The sequence below is a fragment of the Euphorbia lathyris genome, chromosome 1, assembly GCF_963576675.1.
Source record: "Euphorbia lathyris chromosome 1, ddEupLath1.1, whole genome shotgun sequence".
Taxonomy (NCBI): domain Eukaryota; kingdom Viridiplantae; phylum Streptophyta; class Magnoliopsida; order Malpighiales; family Euphorbiaceae; genus Euphorbia; species Euphorbia lathyris.
The window spans coordinates 107,922,150-107,930,347 of record NC_088910.1 but is presented as its reverse complement, the minus strand read 5'-3'; the positions used below and the strand labels follow the sequence as shown (position 1 = coordinate 107,930,347).

Below are 8,198 nucleotides of genomic sequence, written 5' to 3'. Positions count from 1 at the left end.
CACTTCTCTAAGCGTCTGCCCTGATGAGAATTGCATCCGTCATATGGTTTTTTCTATGGATCCTTCTAGCTCTCCTGGCCCTGACGGCTTCACCGGTCATTTCTTTCAGTCCTATTGGAGCATTGTGGGTAGTGACGTGTGTAAAATGGTTCAGTGGTACTTTTAGTATGGGAAAATCTCTGGTGGGCTGAATTCAAGCTTGATGGCACTTATTCCCAAAGTCCCTGGTGCCTTGACAATTGAACAGTATATGCCGATTGTTATGAGCAATTTCACATTCAAAATCATCTCAAAGATCTTAGCTGATAGGCTCGCCATTATTGCTAGCCGAATTGTTACAAAGAATCAATTTGGATTCATAAAAGGGCGCCAAATCCATCAGTGCACTGCAATCGCTTCTGAAGGTGTCAATCTCTTGAATAAAAAATGTTTTGGTGGTAACATGTGCCTGAAGGTAGACATTAGGAAAGCCTTTGATACGTTAAACTGGCAATTTCTGCTTGAAGTTCTTAAGTCGTTTGGTTTTTCCTCTCAATTCATTGATTGGATTCATGCGATACTCTCTTCGGCTCATATCTCGATTCTCACTACTAATAGATCTGCTGGGTATTTCTCTTGCTCTCGAGGAGTAAGACAAGGAGATCCTCTTTCTCCTCTTCTATTTGGTTTAGCGGAGGATTTCCTTAGCCGTTTTATCAATGCTCATACCCTGCGTGGGTCGCTGTCTCCGATGGGTTATTCTACTTCTTCTGTAATGCCTTCGCACTTGTTTTATGCAGATGATATTTTAGTTTTCTGCAGGGCAAGCATCTCGAACATACATGCTCTCATAGATATTTTTGATTTATATGGCTCTCTATCTGGACAATTAGTGAATTCGCAAAAGTCTGAGATTTTCTTCGGGGATTCGATCTTACTCAGACGTCGGAACAGATTGGCGGGTCTAATTGGAATCAAAATTGGATCTCTCCCGTTTAATTACTTGGGTGTTCCTCTTTTTCAAGGGATCCCAAGAGCTAAATACCTTACGGCGACTACGGATAGAATTATTCTCTCTTTCTCGTGCTGGGCGGGGACGTCTCTCTCTATGGATGGTAGGCTGACACTTGTTAATTCAGTTATCACTAGCTCTCTGATCCACACCTTTATGGTTTACAAATGGCCTGTGAGTTTGCTAAATAAACTCAATAGACACATGAGGAATTTCATTTGGACGGGCTCAGTTTTGTCCAAAAAGCTTGTTACTGTTCCCTGGAAGGTTTGCTTAAAGTCCTTAAAGGAAGGAGGGTTGGGTATTAAACACCTCTCGACGCTTAACTTGGCTATGAGTGGTAAATTGGTGTGGGGCTTTCTTTCCTCTAATTCTTTATGCTTTAATTTGTTAAGGATGCGCTTTCTAAACAGGGCTGGTTTGCCAAAGTTTCAGTTGCAGCGATCGTCTCTTTGGTGGTCTGTCAAGGCCGCCTATCTCAAGTTACGGGAGAATTATTTTTGGTCATTTGGATCATCTTCTGAGTTGTCATTCTGGAATTCGGAATGGATTTTACCACCCCTGGCTGAACAGCTTGGGATTTTTATGTTAGACCGTTTGAAGCTCACTGATAAAATCTCAGATTTTTATGAAAATGGCAACTGGCGGGATCTTCCGATGCTGGCTAGTCCGTTGCACCAGCGCATCCGGAATATGCATGGAAATGGCTCTAAACATGATTTATGTTTTTGGAGACCTGCGAGCAATGGCCTCTTCACGGTAAAGTTATTCTATCACTGGCTACATGCTCCTCTGACTTTGCCTTTGGTTTTCAGTCAATTTGGAAACCTTTTATTCAGCCGTCGCACTCCATGGTTTGCTGGCGTTCATACTGGGGCGCTTTACCAACTCATGATGCGCTCCGTGTTAGAGGTATGCCTCTAATATCTCGTTGTCTTGTCCGTTTAATGGCTTATGAGACGAGTGACCATTTGCTTGTTCATTGCCCCTTTGCTTCCCAAACCTGGTTCAGCATATCTGCTTTATTTGGTAGAAGACTTGTACTTGATTCTTCTCTACAGACCCTCTTACAACACGCCTTCTCACACAAGTTTAGTTCGCAAGTCCTTTCCCTCTGGCAGGTCACGCTTGTCAACGCTGTTTGGTTGATCTGGTCTATAAGAAATGCTGCTATTTTTGAGAGCATGCCACCAAACATTCATGAGGCATTACGATGTCTTTGGTCTGCAATTCGTAGCTCTGATAGAATCGGCAACGGATCGGTATGGAATTCTGTTGTGGAGTTATCTATTCTCCACAATCTCGGGTTAAACGCGCGTCATCATAGGGCCCCTCGAATCATTGAAGTTAAATGGCAGCCCCCTCCGTCTGATTGGGTTAAAGCTAACACTGATGCCTCCGTGATCTCGGGTAGAGCTGGTTGCGGTGTGGTTTTTCGAAATAGTTAGGGGCATCCCCTTGGCTCATTTGCCTTCCCCCTTGATTGTGCTTTGGTACACATGGCGGAATTGCAAGCCGCTATTTTTGCAGTTTCGATTGCGAGGTCACGTGGATGGACTTGTCTCTGGATTGAAAGTGACTCGACTTACGTTATTCGAATTTTCCGTGCTCGTGCGCAGATCATTCCCTGGACAATGCGTGTGGATTGGTTAAATTGTTTAGATTCAATGACGCATATTCATGTGGTTGTCTCTCATGTGTTCCGTGAGGGAAATCAAGTGGCAGATGCTCTTGCTAATTACGGACGTCTGGCCTCAGATTTACAAATGTGGAATACCCTTCCAGACTTCTGCTCCCTTCTTGCTAGAGATAATGCCCTTGGTAGGGATATGTTTAGATTTTCTTAAAACATTCTTTGTACTGGTTTCATACTTTTCTCATCTCTTCATTTATATATTAGGTTCTTTGTCTTTTCGGGGATACCAACCTGGTTGGAATTCCCATTGGGATAGATCCGTATTTCAAAAAAAAAAAAAAATTCTTCAACCTTTTAATTTTGATGTCATTTATGTGTTGTTTGGTGAGGAGAGAGGAAGTAAATGTTTAGAGAGAGAAAACTCTGAAAATAATGATTTGCAAAATAAAAAATTAGGTTACATATTAAATATGACACTAAACAATTTTAATTTATGAAATTTTATATTTTGAGGTGGTTAACGGTAATTTTTATAGTATCAAACTAAAAATTTCTTGTTTTAGGAATGCCAAAAACCTATGTCAACTCCTAGTCGTAGACTAAACTACATGCATGCAATCACTACAATAAATGGGCACTTGTGCCACGGTTAAAATCGTGGCACAAGTTTAAAATTTCTGTGGCTACACTACATAGCCACATAAATTCTTCCATGGCACAAGTGATCGTGGCTAACTAGTTGCCACGGAAAAATAATGGTCCTGGCATAAATGAGTTCTTATGCCACGGGAACGTCTGTGGCTAATCACATCATTTTGCTACGGATAAACTCGTGGCAAGAATAAAATACATGTGGCAAGTAATAGCAACCAGTGGCAATCAACCCAACATAGCCACGAGCAAAACCGTGGCAAAAGTAAAATAATTATGGCTAGAAATCTTGTTTAGCCACGAGCATAACCGTGGCAAAATAGAACCTCTAGCTAGAAATTTTGTTTAGCCACAAGCATAACTGTGGCAAAAATAGATTCATTGTGGCTGTAAAGATTTCCTAGCCACAAGCATCATCGTGGCAAACATAATCAGTGGTAATTTATTTTTTATTTATTATTATTATTATATGATCTTTTGAATGGATAAAGCTCATTAAAATCAATATGAAAGTGAACAAAGACTCAAATTTCAACCAATCTTCTTAAAAATAATATTTATTAATTAAACATGAATCTTTCTAGCTATCATCCATCCAATAAAAATCCCAACAGGAAAAGAAATCTATCAAAAGTATTCAATATAAATTTTTCCCCATCAGTACCATACAAATAATAATAGAAGAAATCATAAGAAAAAATGAGATTCGCAGCAAGCTTCCAAAGATTGGAGTTACCCCACTCGTAGTTGAAGAAACCAAATGGTTTAATTCACCAACTGTTACAAAATCAACAATCAAAGTTAAGACAATATTTATATATATTAATATTACCAATGCAATTCAATAACTGCATATGCCACCAAATCACTTACAGGCTGACTAGTTAAATTTAACCACAGATATTACACTAGATTAGAGTATATTTTAATTCCAAATAAATTAAAAGGTTAGCAACCTCAACAAAAATGACTCATATAAAATCCTACAAGTCAGCTACCTCAACTAAAGAGTTTTGTTTCCTCAATTAACAAAATCCTACGTGCACTCTGTAATTTTAAAGTAAAAAACAACATGAACATGAATGACAACCATAACATAGAAATGCAAGGATAAACTTTGATCCAAAGGCTCAAAAGCAATCCTAAAGAGTAAGATGTAAACCTTGTCAATTGAGAAATACAAGAAGCCTCCTATTGAATGGGTAACATAAAAACCAAAGCTTGTTTCCACTATGCAAAGCCATGCTAGACCATATGTGGAGTCAAATTCCTGCAACATTACATGCACAAAAAAATATATAAATCAAACTATGTATTCCGACATCTGGAACTAGTTCTGTAAACAGAATTGGGTTACTAATTCCATTACAGAACTGGTTTCCATTTCTGTAAACATCACTGGTTCTAATTCTGTATCCAGTTAGAATGGAAACAGAACTACCAGTTCTGTATAGAACTGGAATCAGTTCTGTATAGAGAACTGGATTACCAATGTTATATCTATTCAATTTGCTCGATGGAATGTCTCGAGAGCAACCAATTATTTTATTGTGATATTTTTGTTTGTGTACGGATAAACGTAAGCATAAATTTGTTCTAAAAATTACATATAGAAAGATAATTGCATCAGATAAATGGTTAAATGTCTTTATAATTAGCTAATATGAGATATTTAGCCTATTTATTTATGTTTAGTGCTTGCTAGCTATAGTAATAAAGCCATTACATACCAATAACACAAATTGATGAATGATAAGGCTTTACATTCCATTGGTCAACTTAGTATATAACATATAAAACAACCAGAAATAGAAAAGTTCTATAATGATTTAGATCCATTGCATCTTATTTCTTAATATCAATTATCTTTTCATGTAAATGTATGTTCTTTTTTTCCCTTTTCTTTGGCTTTTGGATTAAATGATTACTTGACATTATACCAGATCCACAATAGACATTAGTTAGAGAAATAAAATGTGAAACTTAAAAAAAAGGACCAAGCACATATGAATTCTTTAGGAACTTGTGTTCCATAGAAATTAAGAAGCAAAGTCATTGTAATAGGAATCTCAATAGTAATGCACAAAAACTACCTTAATCATACTGCAAAGGCAAATAACATCTTCCATATCCATAAAACCAAACATGCCACTGCAGCAAAGGTGCTTCGGAGGAAAACCTGTTTGAATATTCCACAAATCATCCAATAAAAAGAATAAAAGGAAGAGACGAAAGACGCACCAAATCACCCATTTGCCGTTCTTCACCGCGCCTGCGTCGTCGTCCGCTTCGTCATTCCCCGCTTGTCCCTTCACCATTCAAACTTTGTGGCCTATTTTACAAGAAACGACGTTAGGGCGTAGCAAACAACCAAAAAAAACGAGTAAAGTTTCTACACAAAACATCACGGAACTGGTACCTGAGAGTTACGGAGACGTCGAGACGCGGATCCGCTCGTCTCCGGCTACCCCTGTCGTCGACGGAGCTGCCGTCGCAGTGGACCGAGGTGAATGGTGAAGGGGCGAGCGGGGAATGACGAATCGGACTTGGCGGAGGGACGACGACGCAGGCGCGGTGAAGAACGGCGGCCGGTCGGATGACTGCTGCTCTTCTTCTTGTTAACGGCAGAAATTTGAGAGAGAAGAGAAAGGAGGCGGTGTGAATGGGGGTTAGAATTCAACCTTAATCCGTAATGTGAGAGCTTATCTCACTGTTTCTTTATTATTCCGAATTGAACCCCTTAATTATTCAATCCTATGCACACTGACCCAACCTTTTAAAGTTAAATTCAATTATGCCCTTTTCCTATCACAATTGCCACCCTTCTACTTATCTAAGCTTCAATTTAACCCATTCCCTTTAATAATTGATAAATAATTTAGTTAGTTAATTTATAATGGGATAACGTACCAAAATAGGCCTAAGGTTTTTTAGGAAGTACTAATTTAGGCTCAACGTTCAAAATAGCACCAATATAGGCTTAACGTTTACGACATAATATCAATTTAGGCTTAACGTTTACAATATAGCATCAATTTAGGCTTAACGTACAAAATTGCACCAATATAGCCTTAACGTTTACAAAATAATATGAATTTAAGTTTAACGTTTTACAAAATATATACAATTTAAGCTAAACGTCATAATTAAATTAATCATATTATATTCTTTCCCTATTAACTTTATATGTTATCTTTTTATTTAGTTCTACTTTCTTATTTATTATAATACAATTAATTAGTTTTCTTGCCCATTAAAATCTTATATTTGTTTTTCATAAACGATATCATGACTACTAAATTTCATTGCTCATATAATATATGCAAACTAAAAGTAATTGAACATCCACAATATTTCTTAGCGTTCGAAATATTGTGGATATTCAATTACTCTTAGTTTAGATATATTACATGAGCCATAGAATTTCGGAGTCATGGAATGGTTGATGAAAAACAAATATAAGATTTTAATGGTCAAGAAAACTAATTAATTGTATTATAATAAATAAGAAAATAGAACTAAATAAAAAGATAACATATAAAGTTAATAGGAAAAAAATATAATATGGTTAATTTAATTGTGACGTTTAGCTTAAATTGGATATATTTTGTAAACGTTAAGCTTAAATTCGTATTATTTTATAAACGTTAAGCCTAAATTGATGCTATTTTGTATGTGAGACCTAAATTGATGCTATATTGTAAACGTTAAGCCTAAAATGATATTATATTGTAAACGTTAAGCCTATATTGGTACTATTTTGAACGTTAAGCCTAAATTGGTACTTCCCCAAAAACCTTAGGCCTATTTTGGTACCTTATCCCTTAATTTAATTGTGACGTTTAGCTTAAATTGGATATATTTTTGTAAACGTTAAGCTTAAATTCGTATTATTTTATAAACGGTAAGCCTATATTGATGCTATTTTGTACGTGAGGCCTAAATTGATGCTATATTGTAAACATTAAGCTTAAATTGATAATATATTGTAAACGTTAAGCCTATATTGGTACTATTTTGAACGTTAAGCCTAAATTGGTACTTCTCCAAAAATCTTAGGCCTATTTTGGTACCTTATCCCATTTATAATTCATATCAGATTATTTCTGATATTTTAGTTCAATTAAGGCATTTAGGTTATTTTAGTTCAAATTTGAGAAAATTCTCACTAAAATTAGAGTCGCAAGACATATCACCATTACACATCATTAAAAGCATATATTCATAAGCATAAACATTACATGTGTCTAATTTTTGTGAAATTGGCTTGAGCTTTTTGGAATAAGGGTTTTGTCTAAGCTTTTGAAATTTGATTTTCAAATTGGGAATGAAAATTGGGAAAACTTTTTGGAGGGATTATTTGGTGAAGAGGGCGGTAACTTAACAATTGAGGGAAGGACAACTTGGCGGTACTCCAAATTTTTTAGGGTAATTATTTAAAGTTAATAGTGAGAATTAAATGTATTATTAATATTATTGTTAAATAAAATAGTGAGAATAGTAAGTGAAAATTTTGCTACATAATAAATTATTGTTTGCCACCAAATAAATTACCCATGGCATTAGTAAGTGTATGCCACGCTTAAACTTTTCCCGTGGCATAAACAAGTTCAGCCACACAAAAAAAGTTACTGTGGCAAGATTCGTGGCACAAGTATATGTTTGCCACGGAATAAACTTAACCGTGGCATAAATACATCAAGTGATCAAAAGTTTATGGTAGAATCCATTTTTTCCGTGGCTAACTAAAAATATGCCACGAATTTTACATTCTCGTGACATGATTCGTGGCACAAGTGCTCATTTGTTGTAGTGAATTGATAAAAAAAAAGTGTAACCACATATTATTTTTTTTAATTTACACAAATATCAATTATTTGGGCTTTTTAAAACTAAAATAATATATATTTAATTACTCCA

The 8,198-nt window shown here is 36.0% G+C and overlaps 1 long non-coding RNA gene across 1 annotated transcript; it reads right to left on the bottom strand.

The window, feature by feature from the left end:
- Nucleotides 1–3,867: 3,867 nt before the first annotated feature.
- LOC136213171 (uncharacterized) lies at nucleotides 3,868–5,544 on the bottom strand. The gene is made up of 3 exons (XR_010680303.1): nucleotides 5,372–5,544; nucleotides 4,441–4,548; nucleotides 3,868–4,055 (listed from the first exon to the last, which is right to left on the bottom strand). It is a non-coding gene; the product is annotated as an uncharacterized lncRNA (long non-coding RNA).
- Nucleotides 5,545–8,198: the final 2,654 nt, after the last annotated feature.